Source organism: Balearica regulorum, chromosome 2 (assembly GCF_011004875.1).
Source record: "Balearica regulorum gibbericeps isolate bBalReg1 chromosome 2, bBalReg1.pri, whole genome shotgun sequence".
NCBI classification, from domain to species: domain Eukaryota; kingdom Metazoa; phylum Chordata; class Aves; order Gruiformes; family Gruidae; genus Balearica; species Balearica regulorum.
This window is the reverse complement of record NC_046185.1, coordinates 6,133,211-6,154,677: the sequence shown is the minus strand read 5'-3', so window position 1 is coordinate 6,154,677 and position 21,467 is coordinate 6,133,211. Positions and strand designations below refer to the sequence as shown.

Below are 21,467 nucleotides of genomic sequence, written 5' to 3'. Positions count from 1 at the left end.
TTCAACTCAGGCACAGCATCCTTCTCGGTGCTATCACAGAGCATTAATTCTGTGAGAAATGCCAACTCACATAAGCAAAGTGATACAGAATATTGTTTACAACAGTGTAAGGAATCCCATAATTTTTGTATTTCCTGCCTAAATCATATATATGTTTCCACTTCACATTTGAGCCTTGGCAGGCTCAGAATTATGCTTAATGGCTCAGTTAAGAGATCAGTTCACACTCTCACAAGATGCTCGTATAACTCCAAGTGAACCAGTCAGGTGTTGGAAGATAGCTTCCAGGTCACAACTGCACCATCAAGGAACACAGCACACTTTATAAAAGCTGACTATTAAAGGATATCAGAGAGGAAAGGAAAGATGTAATCTCGAATCTTAAGGGAACGTACACCATTTAGCTATCACCGTCTCCTGGCTGGCTTGCTGACTGATGACAAGAGCTACAGATGGAAAAGGTGGGAGGGAGTTAAATAGAAAGCTGTCCAGCTCTTACACTTTCCAGACTGTCAACAGCTCTTCTCTGTTACTTTTTATGAAGCTTTTTCAACTTCCCTAGGAAGAATTGTTCATAACTTTAATTACTCTAAATTTCTAAGAAACAACATTGAAAAAGAAAACAAAGACAATGGACTTCTTCTCTGCTCCTGAATTCAGAAAGGACCATGTCATTGACTCCCACCAGCTTCACAGGGACCCTCAGAAAAGACTTACAACAGGTCAGCACAATGTAGGGACAACTTCTTTGAGGGCTCTGTTGTCCAAAGCTCAATTATGAGCCAGAGGGGCTCATCTTTTTTACAAGATCCACACACTTCCAAATCGATGCCTGTTTCTCTGAGCTCCTCCAGTGACGTTTTGTTCCAGGCTGAAACTCAACAATTCCCTCACATTAGCCTGTGTAGCTGGGGAAATCTCACTACAGCTAAATTTTAAATAAAACATTGTTTTTCTTCCTTACCCTTTCCCCTCCTATCTTCAAAAGCCAGTTACGTGCAAACCGAACTGAAAAGAGAGTAATAAGGTTTGACAGAGATCTGAAGCCTAAGATAATATCTCACCAAGGCGTTAAGTCTCCCGAGCCTTTTGTAATAAATAAATGGCATACTGTAAAACACAAATGAGCATCACTGCGGCTGTGATTTCATTGTCCCGATGGGGGACCTGTGCCTGGCGTGAGGCCAGCTACGTAATTCAATACTGAGAGCGAGCGCACAAATGGACCTCGGGAGGAGGATCAATTTTAATGTAATCCCATCTACTAATCAAAAGAGACTGAGGGATTAACATTCACTAGGAAATGTCTGCTCAAAGTTGTCATAGCTTATTGATAAAGATAGCTTTGTTTTAATTAAGATACAAAACGCCAATTCCAGGTCTAATTTTAGCTGCAAATAATCAGTTATTGATGATGTGTCTGGCTGAATTGTTTTAACCTGCCTTAGAATGTTGGTTTTTAACTAGATTGGCCAGGTGGATTGTTTTTTCATACTGCAAGGAGACCACATTCTCATACTGTCTTCATCCTCCAGGAATGAGTTTTCCATAGTTTCTTATTTTCCCAATATGAAATGCATGTTAAACCTAACTCATGACTCTCCATCCACCACTGTCCACCTGCAAGACTGTATCCTGTTTTGTCTATGCTATGACATGCTGAAAGCAGCAAGCCAATACACACACCTCAAAAAGTCAGATGACATCTCAAAAACACAAGCAAGATGGGCCCAAAAAGGTTATCTCCTGCCTTATCTTCTCAGAGAGCAGAAAACACTGTACCTGGTCTAGGCTGGGTGAATTTTCCAAGATAAGTGGAACTGATTTGCTTAAGACTACATTCAGGGACAAAATATCTGTATCTTCTGAGCCCTGTGCCTCACCCTCCCCATCACTCTTGAATATTACCATCTGTAAACACTAATCCTGTAAATCCTTTTGGCTGCATTTATCTTTAAAAAGTACAAATCACAAAACCAGCTATTTTCAGTGGAACATGGCAAACTGCCACATGCTTTTATGACCCACAAGAAGCTTCATCCACCAGTGGGGCAGTGTGTTGCAGAAGATGTTGCCCACACAGGTGGTAATTCCCACTGAGTCTCGGAAAGCAACTACAGCCAAGACTTATCTTTGCAGGCTGACAAACCTCTTCTGACCTAGTGCTGTAACACACAAACAGCAGCGAGGCTGAGCAGCGATATGTGGAAAGGCAGGGGGTTTTGCTGCAGTGAGGTGTACGAAATAATTTTTCCAGTTTTCCTTCATTCTGGTTTTTCCTCACACAAAAAAAGCTGCAGAGTTTTGCTGCAAATCAAACAGAACACACCCTAGCATCTGCAAGAACTTGAAGGCAAGCCAAGGACCCTCTGACATAATTTCACCAAATCTTAGGCTCAGACCTGGGTTCAGAACTGACTTTTGCATCTGGAGTCTTTGTCTGTAACAGGCCGCGGATGCAGATAGTTTCATCACATTGATCTTAAACACATGAACATGTTTTCTGATTTGACTCAAATCACAGAGCGTTGCTATTCCAAATGTTGGTCTTGAAGGAGCTACATACAAGTAATCGGACCAAGGTGCAGAAACTAAATCATAGAATCATAGAATCTTTAAGGTTGGAAAAGACCTCTAGGATCGTCAAGTCCAACCGTCAACCCAACACTACCAAATCCTACACTGTGTGCTCTAAAACACATATCCTCACAGCCTGACCAATCCTCTGCTGACCTCCCACTTCCATCGTTCGGATGGGTTCTTTCAAGGTGTGATTTAACTTAAAAGCTCAGGCTTTCCTTCTTTGACAAGCACTCAGTTGCCTCCACCTCCCTGCTGCAGAGCTGTCAGTCCAAACTCACCCCTCTCATTTCCCAGGCCTGCTGATAGCTCTATTCATACCTTGCCAGTAAAAAGTACAGGGCTGATTCCCCTCCCACCCATTTATTTGCAATCAGCTGGTGCAACTATGACTCATCCACTTCTAATACAGACTTCAGAGACCTGTTCAAGGAGTTTATTAGCTGATCTCACAGTAGATGTAGCCTTTGTAGCCAGTTGCGACCATTTAGAGAGGAACAATTTTAAAGATTGCCATTTTCTTTCTCTTCTTCCCCTGAGTTAGAAGAGGATGGGGTCCTTCCAGAAGACAGATGGCAACAGAGATAAGAACATGGTCCTACCTGGGAAAACTGGTCACCTCCCTGGAACGGGGGTCTGGATGGTTAGAACTCTATAGAAGAGAGAGATGGGAAATAAAACCCCCTTCCTATGGAAAGATGCTGAGATTTTTAAGAAACAGAGATTGGTTATAGGTTGGAAGGAAAGGGAATGAAGGTATGGATAGGGAAGACAGTGAATGAAAGAAAGAACATGGATGATCTAGCATGTTTTACCAGAAAATACAGTAATCTCAAGCCCACCTAAGATGAAGGGGCTACAGATACCAGTAAAAATATGGTATTTAATTCTGCATCACTTCAATTGCTTTCAGGGACCTGTTCCATCCTCAGAGCTGAACAAGCTTCCAGGCTGCATAACTCACATTCTGCTTCCCAAAGACAGACACACCAAGCCAAAGGAGGGAAGGAGTTGAGCATCTCTTATTAGACAAAGAAGCACAAGGATAGACTCATCTCAAGATCATCCTTCCCAAATAGGACAAAAGGGGAGAAAAAAGAGATTGAATTTTGAGGGTAAGGGAGGGAGGAAAGGGAGGAGCTACCCTCCAAAACCAGAGACAGGTCAGCACAGCTCTCTACCTTGGCTAATGGGCAGAAGGACAAAAGGTAAAGCCTGGGAGCCATGCCCTGGCTGTCAGGGTGGTGGTTTGCTGGGCTTAACTCTGAGATGAAACAGAAACGTGGCAAGTTCCCATGCAGGGACAATGGCGACGAGGACAGAGGAGATGAGGGCAAGTCAGCAGGAGGCAATGGTCAGCACGTGTCCACGAAACTGGACATGAGCAGGCCAACTCTATTATGTGCAGAAGCACCACTGAAGTCAGGACCTGTTCCACGCAGGGAATTATGCCTGAGCAGATTAGCACGAAGCAGTAATGGCACAACACAATTGCAGGAAAGTGGTTATGTGACAACATCCGTTGTTTCTGCGGCAATCTGCAGTATGGGGACACGGAGATAAGAGAGGACCCAAGCATTACGAGAATTCAATTATATTGTGAGCTATTTTACATAACTCTGCCTCCATCCTACATGTGATCTAGAGGAGGTAAAAGAAGATGCTGGCAAAGAGGGAAAAGAGAAGGGGCAAGCTGTGAAGGGGGAAAAAAAGAAAGAAAAATGCGTATGGAGTTTTGCTACCTTTAGCCTTCCTGTTTTAAACGTGCCATCATGAACACTGCGGTTTTTAACAACTGCCTTTTATAATCACAGCTACACAATAATGGCAAATATTAAATCCTACTATGGCACATTGGGGATTTTTCTTGAGAAAGACACTGAATTTTTTAATCTACTGTGGTAAAGCAGATGAGTCTCCTTTGAGCCCTGAAGAAGAGATTGCTAATAATTTATTATAGGACAACTTCACCATGCAGGTGGAAGAGAAAAAATTGTTTTCAGTTTTGTTTTCTGTTATTGCATGCATCTTATTTCTCTGTGTATATACTGAGCATTGGCATTCTGCAGTGCCTTTATACTTCCTCCCCTCCATTTTCAGTATAGAGTTCTCTATTCGTATTTTCTACACATTAAACAAATGGAATTCTCATTAAAAAAAAAAAAAAAAGAAGTGCTGAGAAAGTTAATTAACAGGTTTGAGTTTGGTTTTGTTTGTTTGTTTGTTTTTTGGTGGTTTTTTTGTGGGTTTTTTTTTTTACATCTTGTATAACACAGTATGCAGCAGCAAAACCAAGCTTTCTGAATGCTTTTAGCAAGGAAGGCACTCTGACATTTAAAAAGCAAAGCAAAATACAGATAGCATTCTATGTACTAAAGTCTAGTGTTATGTGCACAATGACCTAGCAATTTCAGCACTGGAAAAAATAATAAACCACAAACATCTCTACATATGGATAGGGATTTATGAACCAAGAAATAGCTGTCAGAGTTCACCTTTTGACTTCAGAGTACTAGAGACAAATCTGGCATACAGATATGCAATAGCAAGACCAATGATGGAGATTTCAATGGAAAGTAAATATAATCCTGTAATGACAAACTAGACAAACCTTATATATGAGACAAACTGGCAAGATACAGACTGAAAGGGTGATCTGCAAGATGGGTAGGAAATTGGCTAACAGGCCACACTCAGAGGGTGGTGATCAATGGTTTTTCTCAGGCCAGCAGCCTGTCACATGTGAGGTCCCCCAGGGATTCAGACTGGGCACCACGCTGTTCCACATCTCCATAAATGACCTGGACGACCAGATTGACAGCACCCTCACCAAGCTTGCTGATGACACTAAACTGGGTGCTGAGGTGGACACGTCAGAAGGGAGAGCCATCTTACAGAGAGACCTGGACAGGCTGGAAGAGTGGGCTAGCAAAAACTATATGAAGTTTAACAAAGACAAGTGCAAAGTCCTGCACCTGGGATGACAGAACCAAAGAGCCCAGGGCAGGCTAGGACCTGTGTGTCTGGGAGCAGCCTTGCTGAAAGGGACCTGGGGGTCCTGGTGGACAAGGAGCTGAACAGGAGTCAGCAGTGTGCTGCTGCAGCAACAAAGACAAATTGCATTCTGGTATTCTTCATCCGCAGGGGTATTACCATCAAAGGTGGTGACGGGATTGTCCCACTCTAATCAGCGTTTGTCAGGCCACAGCTGGAGTACTGTGTCCAGTTCTGGTCCCCACAATTAAAGAAAGACATGGACAGACTGGAGAGAGGGTCCAAAAGAGGGCCATGAAGATGACCAAAGCTGTGGAAAGACTGAAAGAGGTGTCTTCTTCTCGAGGGAGAAAAGACCTTCAGTCAGAGCAGGGTCAGAGGAGACCTCATCACAGTATTGCAGTACTTAAAGGGCAGCTACAAAGAAGTTCCTCTTCACAAGGAACCACATGGAGAAGACAAGGAGCAACCATTACAATTTGCACTGGGAAAGGTTTCATTTCTGTATAACAAAGAAATTTTTTTACTGTGAGAACAGTCGATGGAACAACCTCCCCATGGATGTGGTAGAGTCCCTATTGCTAGAGGTTTTCGAGATGCAACTGGAGAGGCTGCTAGATGATCTCATCTCAGCTGTCTCTCCCACAAAATGTGGGACCGGATGATCTTTTGAGGTCCCTTCCAATCTGGCTGTTCTGTGATTCTATGATAATGAAAGGATATAGAGTGTATTTCCCAGTGGGCAAGTTTTGTCATAATTTCCCTCAGATATTGCTTGACGCAAACATGAATCTGAAGAGAATCCTTCCATTTTTTCAGCCTCTGTGTCAGCACCTGGGAGATTTTAAACTCATCCTGTAACTGCAAATGTTCTCATTGGCTGTAAAAATGAGTAGTACTTTTCCCCCTCTCCCCCATTTTCTTTCTTTAAATTCTTCTAATCCTTGGCCTCTGTTTTTTGTTAGTTGGTTTGGGTTTTTTGCAAGCTTCATGGTTTAAAAATGGTTTTTTTATCTACATTCAATATATTGGCTTTCACTTTCACAGAATGCTTTCTTTCTCTTACATTTTGGAAAATAAAAGAGACAAATGTAAATTGTTTCACTTTTCATTATTCTAGGTACTCACCAGTTAGTTCTGCAGAGCAGTACTGCACCTAGCCTGGCATATAAACTACCTTGCTGATATCAAAACCAGTGGTGAAGATGCTTCCCCATCGAAGGGGAAGTTTTTCCATTAACTTCATAGGAACTGAGAACATCAGTTCCTGGCCCTTCAGCTAAGGGATTTTTTACATCCATGCTGAAATTCATTTTACTCAAATCCAAAGCATAGAAAAGTCTTCCTATCAATAATAATTCTGGTCACCTGCTTCTGAAGCCTCCTACTTATGATATGGACTCCATAGGAGACAATGGCCAGATAAAAAACCACTATTTTAGGAGATACCATACTCCTGGTAAGGCATTGCAATGCTTTGGAGAGCACACCCATGGGACCTATAGCAAGCAATTCTCTGACTGTGAGTTGGTGAATATTTCTGTTCAGACTCAAAATGAAAACCCTATATTTCCCACAAAATAGCATTTTTTGACAGAAATAAAAATAATTTGATGGATCTGAAACAGTATGTTTCAGTAAATCAGCACATTTCATTTTGAGGTTTTGGGTTTTTTTGAACCTAAATAGCTTTTTGTTCTAAAACAATTGCAATTTGAAATTAAAAAAGGCATTTGAAAACAAAACAAACCCTGAGCTTTCCAATAGGCTTACAGAACACTTAATTTCCAGCTTTTTCCCAAAACAAATTTTAGAAGATCAATACTTCCCACAGGTTGATGTTAATTTAAGTGAAAACATTTTTTAATTGACAAATATTTCACTGCAGGGGAAAAAAAAAATAATTTTTACATTCAGAAATAATCCTCTTCCCAGTTCTTATGCACTAAATATTCTATTTATTCACAGTGGATTTTATTTCCCAAGATTACCATACATGTAGAAAGGCTTTCTGGAGGATCTCTCCTCAAGTGGTGAAAATTTATTTAGAACCCAGCAAGGGCAATGAATCATTCAAGTTACTTCTTTCCATTGTACATTACTTCGTATTCATCAACAGAGAATTTCATTTTCTTTCATACAGCTTTGTTAAGTTTCCACAAATCTCACCTAAGCATAATAATTCTGCATTTTCTACCATCTTTATTACTTTGTTGATCATTAAATCAATGATCTGGAGAAAAACTATATATTCAACACTGATTTGGGGCTTATAGTAGATTTGCAGAGATTTGACAAAGATTCATAAACAAAATGAGATAAATAGTGTTCTTAAAATTAAAAGGAAGGAGTTTACATTCTTTCTCAGCAGTTCCATTGCTACAGACTGGAAGAGACAAAATTTTTAAATGAATAGTTTAGGTTCCTGTTGAGAACCCACCCACCTGACCAATCCTACCAGAGCAACCACAGAAGACAAGTGAATAGCAGTTGTGCAAGATCATGTACTACATTGCATAATGGTGGAGAGAGAAGAAAACAAGCATGTAAGTTGTCTTCTCAACATATTGTCAGCAATGTCTGGGACACAACTATCACCAGCAGCTGTAGCCACTCATGCCAGCAATTGCAGTAGCAAAGCATCTCAGCCTTCCCATACCACGGGCCACAGTTGGTGAGGGCACTGCAGGTTGGACCGGCACGGTACGTCCCCCAGCCAGAGAACAGCTGATGTATGAAGTATGGCACTCAGCACCAGGGCACCTGGAGATGGAGGCACATTGACTGTACTTTACAAACATCATCCAGGTTGACAAGTCTGTGCTTGGGTGGGGGAAGGCAGGCATGTGTCTGGGGTCTAGTTTGCTGTCTGGATTTTTCATTTTTTTCTCAATTCTACACACCTCAGGCTTTAGGTATTCATCCAGCATCGTACTGCTGCTCTCCTTGACTTCAACCAGAGTCAGAAAGGCTTGCTGTGAATAAGCCAGGAAAAGTCTACAACCACATTAGAAGTTTAGGCTCCAGATTGACAAAAGTCCAGGTGGGAGTCCTGAAGAAGGCAACAAGGGCCAAGGCTCAGCATGGCTCATTGTTGCTCTGATAGCAGTTGTAGGAACAAGGCCTTAAGGTGCTATTCTTTTCATAAGGTTGTTGATTTGCTTACTACCAGACATACTTCATGCCTTTGGGAATCAAATTCCAACCCTTCTTCTCTCCCCACACAGTAAAAGCTATTAAGGTACAAATAAGATATCCTCAATAAAAGTGTTGTCTGCAAAGAACTGCTGGTGAATAATGGAGATTTCATCCACCAAAATGTCATTTTTTTTTTAATCTCCTCTTAATGTGCATCCATAACATCTGCAAATATCAGAAACATGAATATTTCTTTAAGAGAAGCTCTGTGTTCCCATAAATGCACCCACACAGAGCACTAAATTACTCCTCCAGACAAAGGGTACTGCATATCTATCTGAACCACTGCAGAGGTGTGCTTAAGCTATCTCTGAACAAGCTCTGTCAGGGGCAAGGAAAGGATCATAGAATCACAGAATCGTTTTAGTTGGAAAAGACCTTTAAGATCATTAAGTCCAACCATTAACCTAGCACTGCCAAGTCAAAACACTAAACCATGTCCCTAAGCACCACAGCTACACATATTTTAAATACCTCCAGGGATGGTGACTCAACCACTTCCCTGGGCAGCCTGTTCCAATGATTGACAACCCTTTTGGTGAAGAATTTTTTCCTAATATCCAATCTAAACCTCCCCTGGAGCAGCTTGAGGCCATTTCCTCTTGTTCTATCACTTGCTGATAGGACAAGAGAGAGATTGACACCCACCTGACTACAACCTCCTTTCAGGTAGCTGTAGAGAGCGATGAGGTCTCCCCTCAGCCTCCTTTTCTCCAGGCTAAACAACCCCAGTTCCCTCAGTTGCTCCTCATAAGACTTGTGCTCCAGACCCTTCACCAGCTTCATTGCCCTTCTTTGGTCACAATGTCCTTCTTGCAGTGAGGGGCCCAAAACGTCAAGGATGCTGCTCTGCTTGGGCTAAAGCACCCTACCAAACAAACAGGTGTGGATCCCAGTGAGGTCCTGGTGCAGCTGGACACGAGGTTAAGGCAGTTATAGCACTTTGGTTATCCAAGCTGGCTCATGTGTTTTGCATTCTTGAAGCTCAAATGCACTTTCCAAACATGCTACTTTTTGATCAAATATGCCATTTGTTCCCTGACTACATCTTACGACTAAAATCCTTCAGTATACGCTATGTGAAGAAACACTAGGGGCTGCTTCACCGTTCTTTCACTGTGGCAGTGCAACAACAAGCCAAGAGTCCAAAGTGGGACATCATATAGAGGAACGCAAAGGCAGATCAGAGGAAAATTGGTCTTGCAATGCCAAATACCACATCAGACTGGAAACCTGAATGACAGAGGCTGGAGGTCTGCGTATGATCCCTCATACAAAACAGATCACTGTGCCACACATCTCAGGAAACATACAAACAAGTGACAATGGTGCCTGGAGAAAAGGGACAAGGCTCAGGATGTCCATAGTCTGTTCCATATTTTGAAATTAAATAAGATTGGAAGCACTTGGTAAAATGACAGACATCTACGGTGTAAGTGGCTGTTCCTCAACTATTTGTTAAATGGCTGTTCCTCAACTATTGGTTCAGGTTCCTATTTAGACAGTGGAGACAAAGTTGGAGCATGACCTTTCTATCCCAAAGTAGGCATTTTAAAAAGTTGTCTGTGTAGTGCCTTAGAAATATCTGTTTCTCTGCCCTGTCAACAACAATAAAAAATAAAGCTGGCAGTTACTTTGGATGAATTTGACTCCACTACAGATCACTAAAGTGCATTAAATTCCACCCATGACCAGGATCTCATATAAAATGCAAACACTTGTGGGCCCGTATCTTCCCATACATGAACTAGCAATGGCATTTCTGCATGGAGATCCTTGCATAAAAAGGTGAGAGGTGGTGACCAAACTTCATTGCAGTTCAAAGAGCCTCCAGATTGTGTGACTGGTCCCCAAAATCGAGGCAGGTGGGGAGGGGCATGGCATTCATCCTCTCTCCAGTGGTCTGGCTGCACATACTAACGTCTCACAGGATGAATTGGAGCCAATATCCCTCCAATTTTGTACCTGTGCAACCATCAGAGGAAATATTCTCACCCAATGCAAGTCTGTACTCTATAGTGGGAGTAAATGGAGCTGCATTGCCTCCAGACAGTCAGTTTAACACCAAAGGTGGGATGAAAGCAGAAAAGAGGAATGCTCATAATGAGACCATCATCCCTATTACAAATGCACCATGGCTGAATAACCATCTCCATTTATAACATGTATTGGAATGGAAACGACTCATAACCAAGATTCACTCCACCACTCACACGGCATAGCTAGTGGTATATACCCATTTTAGATCATGTGTCTGTCTTAAGACTAGAGCAATACTGTTCTTTCTAGCCAGAATAGGCTACAGGGATTCTGTTGCCAACCATAACACATAAAAGAACTTATAAAATTACAGTCACACACTAAGGCATATGTCTCACATTTAACTAAATGTTTATCTTGTCAGGAAATCCAGCTAGAACATGCCAACATTTTGTTTCATTCATGCTGTCTTCAAAACTATCTGTTGTTGAAGGAGGAAAAGGAAGGGGAGAGAAAAGAAAATGCAAGAGAATTATCCAAATATAAAAAAAAAAAAGAGAACAAAATTCAAGTTAATCTCACAAATGAGGCTCAGAAATGAAAGCATTGTACAAAAGACTCCATCAATAACAGCATTCACCTTTACTCCTCTCTCATGGGTTGAAGTCGTCATCCCCAATTTCACCTGGAAAATAAACAATGATTCTAAAATATGCCCTTTGCACATCTACAATAGGAAGTGGACTCCTAGACTTCTGATAAGACTTATTCTGCTGAAAGGCTTTGTGATTTTTGCTACTGAAGAAGTCACGTTAACATGCTATAGTATCAGCAGCTCCCAAAGAACACGCTCATGACAAAAATCAGTTGCAATGTAGACAGAAGAAAAATAGTGAAATGGCAGCTACTTCTTTCAAAATTATCTAAAATATCTATATTTCCTTCCCATTAAGAAAAGCATTTCCTTGCGTAAAACACAGCTTACACACTAAATAATTCATCATGATAAATTATTTAGAGAAACGTGGACCCAGTATGTTTACAAGTCCCAAGCTGTTTTACAAAAGAGGAAACATTTATATAATTGGTCCTCAAACTCTTTTTTTGAGTGTTCTTACAATGAGACGTTTCTGATTATCAGTGCACTAGTCCTGAAAGCATAGCTTTTATAAACTGAGCTTTTGGTGGGAAGATGGGATAAGTGGAAAATGACTAAGTAAGGTGATCTTTTCTTAGTAATTGGTGATTATTGCTGTGAACAGATGATTCTTCCAAAAGCCATCCTTTAAGCCTTGAGTTATCTCAGGTACGGTAAAAGGTCTCCAAACCAGACATAATTAAATCACTGACCTGAGGCCTTATCTCCCAGAACAGTAATCTGCGATGTACAGAAGCAGGGCAAGCCAGACCCATTTCACTATAAACGTCAGCACTTTCCCCTCGGCAACATGTATTCCACAAGTCCCCAGAGGAAGCCATTTATGCCTAGGAATAAACCTGCCCTTGACAGCCCAAGGATGCTTTTGATAAGTTCATCTTCACCTCTGTCATGCTCTACATGCTGCTCTCCTTTCAGAGTCACTGCCAGCTTCCTCTGGGTATCTCCACAGTCAGAAGCCCTCATGGAAATGCTCTTTGCACGTGCTGTCAGATCTATCTCTCTCTCAACAATCTCTCTCTGAAAGCTCCTGCTGACCCTAGTCCTGACAATTCAAAAGCTTTTACAAGCCACCTACTTATCATTATAGATAGGTAAAAAGCTGGAATGCATAAAACCCTGAGAAAGTTGGTCTGACCTCACAGGTGACCCTGATTTGAGCAGGTGATTGGAATAGAGGTCCCTTCCAACTTGAATTATCCTATGAACAAAAACAGCTTTTTGCTATTCATTTCATCAAAGAGTAAGTAGAATGGTGGTCCTGGAAAGAAGCTAAGACTGGCTAAGAAGGACAGGCAAGCAGGCTTGTCATTCCTGGTGCTCCTTTTATCTAGAGTAACCTCGGCCCAGAGAAGTCCACACAAGAGGCACCTAGCGCAAGAGAAATGACCGCTGTGCTTTACCCAGCCTGTCTACAGCTGATCCCCATGACTCCAAAGAGTCTCAGATGAGACACAAGGGACATTGATGCCCTTGGATTTACTGGTTGTAATATAGCACAGAAGGAAAATAGGCAGAAGGAAAGCTCAGGTGCATTGAGGAAAGGGTTTATGTCTAGGTGCAATCTTTTAAAAACAGTTCTGTTTGTTAGCTAAATTTCTTCATACAATATATTGTCATTTTCTTCTCTGAGGGAAGCACCTTTGCTTGTATGGTAAGCAGACAACTGGCTTTGGGAGGGGAAGTGAGACAGGAGCGCTGATGCAGCCACCTGTATTCCTCCTGCCTGCAGGTGTGGTGACCAAGGTAGCTACAGTCATATCCCTGCCCACTCCTATCCCAGACAGTTGTCTCTGTATTCAAACCCGTGAAGGATTCACACCACAGCCAGGGGTTTATTACATATAATGCAGGAATTTCAAATTAGAGCATTCAGCCTTTGCTTCTTATCTGCAGTTTTTCAGCACTATGTTGTGTTTGTGTCCTTTATCTGGAGACAATGTCTCATCACTTGTGCCCGACACAATCAGTTAACTCCCTTTTTTCATTGAGCACCTTTCTTCATCTACAGTGTGTCTCTCACCTTTGATCGACCGTCTGACAATGTATCAAATACTCCATGTTGCAGTAGAGATTCTGGCATTAGATGTGTCATAATTTAATCTAACTAACCTATTTCAGGGTTCCTCATCACCACCACATCTGGGCCACTCTTAACGTACTAAGTCACGGAGACTTCAAAGTTCATAGCAGAAAAAACATGTACATACTAAATCAAATTTGATCCTTGTAAAGCCCAAATTAAGAGGTTGGGTATACCTTAGGAGGCTGTAGAGAAAAACAGATAAATCTCTGAACACAAACAACCCTTGTGCAGCTATAACTCTAAGAATCATAATTCAGCAGGGATCTTGACATCTGTTGTTTATTCCCAAGCAGGAGCATGGAGCAGAGGAACAGAGTAGCCATGGTTACATCCCTGTCCCTGCTGCAGGTCACTCCCACCTCGTCGGGTGCTACCATGATCACATAGTCCCACCCCAGGACAAACTGGCTTCCCAAGTCATCCTACCTAGTCTGTTTCACCCTGTATAGTCCATTTATGGCTCTGGAGAATGATTAACTTGCCAAAGATACTAATTAACTTGCTACGAGGGCTCTTGAACACCTGAGGTAGAGTTTGGCGGTCACACAAGCAGGTCACCACAGACCACTGCTGATCTAGCAGCTGCCGAAAACAAAGGAAAGCCATTCCCATTCCCCCCCCGCGTCAGAGCCCACTGCGTGTTCAGCATGTGCTGCTGTAGTCGGAGGGTTATGCTGTTGTGTATTTTTAGTTCAACTAGCAGCGACTATTTCTGCATTCCAATTTCTGATGCCGAGTTATCCCACCTTCTGTTTCTCGATTAAGGTATTATTATTAGCTACACTAAACCAATGAGCTTCTCAGCATGGCAAGTTTAATAAAGCACTAATGTCACCCACTACCAACGCAAGTCACCTAAAGAAAACAAGGCCTAATTTACAGTGCTACTAAAAATTAGCAAGAGTCTGCTGATCATTCCTCACTAGGTTTTTGCTGTGGTTTTTTTTTTTCCCCAACAACCTTTCTTTCCTCTGCAGACAAAAGGATTTATGCAATCCAAAATCTATTCCTCCCTGTTCCGCCATAAAAGACAGAATATATCTAAGGGCTTTTTACATAACCTTCTGGAATTATTATTCCTTTCTGGTTTGGACCAACCTGCAGATGTTGACTTCTTATGAGAAAAGAGTAGACATGCTGAAACAATGTCTCTCTACCTTGTCCCTCTTCTGCCTCTCAGTGTCCCTGATTTTTCTGCTCAGTTCCCCACACAAAAGCAAGGAACTTTCTGTTGGTTGTGATGTCCCAGGCTAAAACAGCAACATAACTTTGATCCATCTACGGCAGCCAACAAAAGCTTTTCAACTGACGGGGTTTAGGCTTCCACATCTCTCTCAAACAACGTTCTCTTCACAGCCTTGTGCATTATCTTTCCTTCTGAAAAGACTTTTGTGCATGGGGATGAACCCTGCTGTCTCTGAGGTCAGTGGCAAGCATCCTATAGCTTCCAGTGGTGAAAGGGCTGGGTGGCTCTAGAACATAACACAATGCAACTTTATTTTCTCTAACATCTACCCTGGCAAATTGTACCCTCACACAGCTCAGCTTAAACACAGCTGCAAAGGGAGAGGGAGACAGAGAAAACAATGATGAGACATGGACAGAAAAGAGAATCTCGTCAGCTGAGATTTTAAACCAAGACAGGCAGGCAAAGAAAATAAGTAGGGCTGTGCTGCTTCATGGTGTAGAATAGATTTATGCAGCGTAGTGTACTCGGTAAGCACCTGTAAGAAGAGTCACTTGTGGTAGCAGATGCTGCTCAGCTCTAATGAAATCCATCTGCCTTGTCCCACAGAGATCCTCATGTCTTAAGACGTGGGATAGCTGGGTCCTAATAGCGCAGAAGAGCTGTGCAGATGTAAGCCAGTACCTGCTGAACTCAGATACTCAAGCACACAGAGGGTGAGCATTTGCTACAGGTATTGGCAGAACTAGCAACGCTGCATCATAGGCTCAAAGCCTGTAGTTCAAAGTCTTAGTCCTCTACAGAAGCCAAAATACCAGTAAGAACCAAAATTTTGTTCGATCACCCAAATCCAGAAAAGTGGCATAAAAAGGGACATAATTTTCCATAATTGTGTGTTGTCCCATGCTTCCCCATCACCTCTAAAACAAATGGGAGCCTTTCTCATGCAAACAAAATCATTTCAGTAGTTGCTTTGTGTAGACATCCTCAACACTGACACTCACAAGCCAAGGGCCTATTTAGCTAGACCATGAGGTTATACCATCTACAAGCATCATCTGCTCACAATAGGGTCAACTCACAGCCACTGAGAAGAACAAAGGGCTATGAGTGGAAAGGAGAAGGAGATAATATAAGAGAGAAGGAAATTTTCATGCTGAAACAACCCACTTGTAGAGGACTCAGTGAAGGGAAACACTGGTCCTTTTGCTCTGTCCTTTATGAAATCATTTTCAGAAAATACGATTGCTTTTCCTACTGCCGCAGTGGTTTTGGCAGTACGGACTGACAAATTGACAGAGATACAAACAACGTTTCACTCAAGCCACATCCTCCAAGTAATACTCGTGGTTTTTTGAGCAATAAAAAAGTAATGGAACACTGCTTTCTAGCCTCAGAAATAAATGCAATGTTAGCAGCATGTTAGGAACTAAAATAACACATTAGAAGATGCTGTCAGAGCCAGATTCCTTCCCAGTCTCACATATGTGGATAGTAATAAAACAGGAGAGATTTGTTTGCCCAACTAGATGGACAAAGAAAGATCCTGCTGCTCCCCAGGCTGCTAAATGGGGGCATCAGGGTCCCAATAGCACAAGTAGTCCCTACTGAGCCAAGTTACATTAAGAAAGTCCTGCTTGTCATTGCGCTGCATGCTGTGAATCCTTAAAAGCCACACTGTTACCAGGAGGTCAGAATTTGAAATTTCCATAAAAGAGAGACAGACACCAACTTACTGTAGCACCATGGCTATGCATTATCAATACAAGTCTGTCGTATAATGTCTGCAATTCCGCCTTTAATGTCCAATAGGATGCATAAGGTCTGACCTATCCATGACAACACCACGTAGCTGAGAACAAATGTAGATAAATATATCTACTAGACACAGATCAGAAAGTACAAAAGCAACAATTTGGTAAGTATATATACCAGCAGAAGGCCAAACTACTGCTTAGGCTGTCTCATACCTATGATCCTAAGGATGAGAAAACACAACAGGTATAAACATGTCAGGATATTGTGTCTACCGACAGTGCCTCACATGCAGTAAGAGAAGTGAACTTTGTGGCTCTCTCAGTGTCGACTGAAGATGAACTTAGGTTTCTCTGTGGATACCAGCAGGACCAGAATCACTCTTTACCTGACACAGCCTTAAAAATTAATTACTTCAGTACTGAAATATAGCCACATCTGAGGTGTGGGGGCTCCAGACACAAAGAAACCACACCAAGGCGCACCCGAACCTAAGAGAGAAGCAGAAATGCCATCAGATTTTTGGCAGTTTCATAGGAGGACCAGAGAGAGCCCCCCCCTCCTCCTCCAAGCAATTCTCTTTTGATCTGGGACAGCACATGGGTGTCAGCAGCATCTGAGTGTAGAAAAGAAAGAAATTCTCCCTTTTATACTTTGTTTGGACGCTCCGTCTGCTGCAGTGAAACAGGGAAGAAGTAAAACTGCTGAATAACAGAGTTCTTAACGTTGCAGTCACTAATAATAGCATTAGAGAGAGAATAAAATCATATCTTCTTGGATTTGGAAGATTTGGAAGTCAACTTCTGACTCACTCGCCCGACAAGTTGAGATCAGGCATGTCACGGTGTTGACCTTCTGAAGAAGACTCCGATCAGCCCAGCAGCCACAACCGCTCCAGGTAGTTTCAGCCCATTACCTCCTGGAGCAGTGTTAGCAAAGGTCGTGCTACATCGCAGGTCCTGGATTGTTTGCAGCCGGTCAGGCATTGCTGGTGTGCAAGGAAGGGAACTGGGTACAGGGAAAATTCAGAAGAAATACACACAAAGTGAGACACCTGCACTATTGAGGCTCTTGGGCGCCCTTTTCTCAACGCTGTGCTGCTGGGAAGCACAGACTCAAGTCTGTCTCACCGACTGGTGGGGAAGGTTTTAATCCATGAGCAAGGAAGCTGATGGACCCCAGGGGATGTGGAACAAAGAGACCAAGAGTTTCCACTACTTGAGCCAATAGACTAGAAAGGAATTATAACCTTTCCAAGTGCTGGTGTGGGTATCAGCTAGGTGGACACAAAGGTCCATATTATGTGAGCCTGGGTATGATTCAGACTTGAGGAGAATCTGCCAAGACCAGCTGACTCCTCAAGAAGATTAATATTGGCTAAAAAAGGTTATTTCCTTATCAGGTACAGACGGGCCACAACTCCTGCTAATTTCAAGGGGACCAAACAGACAGGGAGTGTCCAATCCCTAATGTAAAGACCTCACCCTTCTGCTACTCACTGGGAAAAAATTATTTTCCATGGTTATGTGTCTGTCTCATTAAGCAGCAAATCTAGCCAATCACCATACAGTGTAAAGGGAAAAAATTACGATATTGCAACAGGAAAAATCACAAAGTGTAATTATTGAATGGAGTAATAAACAGCAGTTTAAACACAGACTCAAAATAAAATGAATTGCATTGCTAAACTAAATGCAAGGTACAACATTCATCATCAAATCATCTCTTGCCTCAGGTTAGTAGAGAGTAGGATCTGGAAAACGGCAGCTTCCATATTTTAAAAAAAAAAAAAAAAAAAAAAGCCCTGGCTGCAGCATTTCAGAAATCCCTGTTTCAACCTGTTGGCAGACACTGACTTTTGAACAGCAACTATTGTGTAAGTCTTTTTCTGTTCTGAGCTCCAAGAGACACAGTGGGTGACTAATGAAAATAAGGATTGGGATTTTAAAAGATGCTTAGTAATATGATTAGATATAAAAATAGCTTTTATCCCTAGAACAGTGCTAGTGAACAACACTAAGTGGGCATCAAAAGACCAGCTCTTAACAGCCGTGCACAAAGCAAAAGACTGTATTCCCTTCCATTACTAAACAAATAAAATACAATAGAAAAAGCCATAAAGCAAAATGAAAAAAAAGTCTCTCCTAAGCTTTCCAGTTTAAGCAAGGGAGAGATGCAGGGATGGGGGGCATAAAATATCAGTTATCTGAGGTGGGGAACATCTTTGCTGTTTACACTGGTATCAGACTTAGTGCCCTGACTTTCCCTAAACAACCAGGGCTTTTATGGCAAAGCAGTGCTCATGAAAACATCAACCTTTCCCGCCTTCCCCAGAGCCATTTCTAAGAGAAGTTTTACATCCCCGTAGTAATCAAAATTCCATGTATGAGTTCTGGCTTCCCTGTAATCATCTGCCCGCAGGTAGCAGCGAAGTCAGACTATGTAAGAATACTTGCAGGGTGTTAATGTGTAATCCCCGAAGCCCTTTGACCTTCAGTCATTTGCTCGCGCTGATGAGAGGATGACTGCTCCACGCCTCACCAAGGTGCCCCGCCGTTATGCACTTTACATCTCTGCAATGTGTATGAACAGGATTTTGGTTCTGTTACTGGTATCCCAGTGTCAGAAGCATGATCAGGTTTGCGCTCTTTTTTACAGGCATTTTTACAGGCACTTTTATTTCCTCTCTGTTATCACAAAGGGGAAGTTGCAAGATTGAAATATTCTCTAGATTTGAAGCAGACACCAAATCTTACGCAGAAATACACTGTGTAATGTGGCCATGCCAGTCTAGTGCCCTGAGGGCTGTAGCCCTACAGTGCCTCAGTTTAATTAATATAAGCATCCAAAAATCATCCTCTTCAGTTAAACTTAGTGTCCGTGAGCACTGTTATTAACATGGATCAAACAGCCCCTTGTAGAGAAGACCTGTTGTGATGACAAGGTCGGGTTCCTAAGGAGATTGCTTTGCAAATCAAAGCACTGATTCTAAATACTTGTCCGTGTTTTCTTTTTCTGTCCCTCATCCTATCAAGTTCCCTTGGTATGGAACACAATTATCAGGTAATTTTACAACACTTCTGCATAAGAACTGGGCATGAGGTCCTGCCTACCCGAATTCCTTGTTCTCCCGTAGCTTGCAGGAGGAGGATGTTTATAGTCAGAGGGAAAACGTGGGCCCAATTCTGCCTTCTGTTCTATATCAATAATCTCAAATTATCTTCCAGCTCCTGATGATTTTAGGGGGATCTGCAGACAAATAGCAAAACACAGGACTGGGACCAAAAAGCCCTGTGATTTTCAAATCAGGTTCAACACAAAAGACCTCTTAACCTTTACTATATTACTTGGTATTGGGTCATACCCAGACTGTCCCCATGGTATAATGAGGAAGCAGAATTATAACTGTATCGTATCACGGGATGGGCTCAAAAGCCCTGTATTAAAATGCTTATCATCACTAAAGCCAGCAGCATTTCCAGTCACACAGGCAAGGATGATTTGCGGAGGACAGGGGAAGATCAGGACACCAGACAGGGAGAACAGGGGTTTAGAGAAGGAGATAGAGACAGCAGCAGCAGCTGTCTTTCTCCTTAACGCTGACTAAAAAAATAAATAAAGAGGTAGAAATAGTTACGTGGAAGTGGAAAGAGCTCTCTGCAGTCATTACATAGCAAACACTTACCACTTGGCTTAAACTTACTTCTTATTCTCTCCCCCTTCGTGCTCCTCAGACATGTACGCACTCATCCACATATACTTGCCTGCACAAGGACACTCCACGGCTTTGGATCTCTTCTGGTTTTAAAATGACAAGGACTGTCCCCATATGCCTTTGGATTAGAGCTATCCTTCCTACCTTTTTACAGGTACCCAGTACATGCTTTCTCACACACAGATGAAGTGAGCATCTCTTACTGCCTGGCCATCACACCCACATCTTTAAGAAGATTTGTTTGGTTTTTTTTCTTCTTAGAAGATGTAAAGGTTTAAGAGCAGTATTTTTACAAATATATATACACATATATTCACAGGTATGACTGAATTGTCATCGCAATGATTTAGTCTGGCTTTAAAGCACTTAAGGTAAATGTGCCAGTTGTGGACTACAGTGAGGTTTCTAGTCTTGGCTATTCATACACCTCTCCGGTTTACAGCTCTCTGCTGAATATGATGAGAGAGATTTATTTGTAGAGTGGGCAGAGACAGAAGTGCGTTGTCGCATGGTTATTATTTTTTTAAGGGTTATTAATTACCATGTCAACCTTTGCTCTGCTGCTTCTGTCCACTTTTATTTTGGAAGCACAGCCATTTGACACTCTGATCACACTGGGTTCCCCGATCACCCCATTTTCTACCAACCCTTTTGAATATTATTTATTATTCCTTATGTATCTGGGTAGAGGAGAGGGAGAGGGACAGTATGGCAGAGATGGGAAACGTGAGACAGAAAACATGCTTGCCTAGAATTTTCATCACCCTGCCGTTGGAAGGAGCGAGCCGGAAAACTAGCAACAAACACTTGCACGCAAACACACGCCAGGCACACACCACATCGATCGCGGGGAGTTTGCGAGCAGCCCCACAGCTCTTACCTGGGTTGTCTGGGATCCCTCTGCAGTGCACCTTCCTCAGCTCCCTCTCCCCTATTTTTCCCTGCCGTGGGGAGCAGCGGTGCTGGTGCCGGTGCTGTGTCTGGGTGACGGTGCAGGTAGGGGACAGCAGGCAGCTGGCTGCAGCCTCGGCTGCCGGGCTCTGGCTCCTGCCAGGGCTGCTGCTGCCGCTGCTGCTGCTCCTGATGATGCCGAGGAGGAGGAGAGCCGAGTGAGGAGGAGGAGGATGCTGGCGGTGATGCTGTTGCTATGGTTACCCAACTCAGTGGTGGCAGCGGCACCGCTCAGTGCAACAGCTGCCCCAGCACCCAGATCTGCTCAGCACCCGTCACGGCCAAACCGCCCTCAACGTACAGGCACGGGGATTTCACCCCAGAGCCCTTCCAGAGGGACAGCAATGCTGGGGAGGATGGAGGT

The 21,467-nt window shown here is 42.7% G+C and overlaps 1 protein-coding gene across 1 annotated transcript in view; it reads right to left on the bottom strand.

Moving 5' to 3' along the window:
- FAM135B (family with sequence similarity 135 member B) overlaps positions 1–21,185 on the bottom strand; it is a 210,309-nt gene extending 189,124 nt beyond the window's left edge. Inside the window, exon 1 of the mRNA XM_075743262.1 lies at positions 21,033–21,185. The gene's annotated coding sequence lies outside the window, so the exon portion shown is untranslated. The remainder of the gene's footprint in view (positions 1–21,032) is intronic.
- Positions 21,186–21,467: the final 282 nt, after the last annotated feature.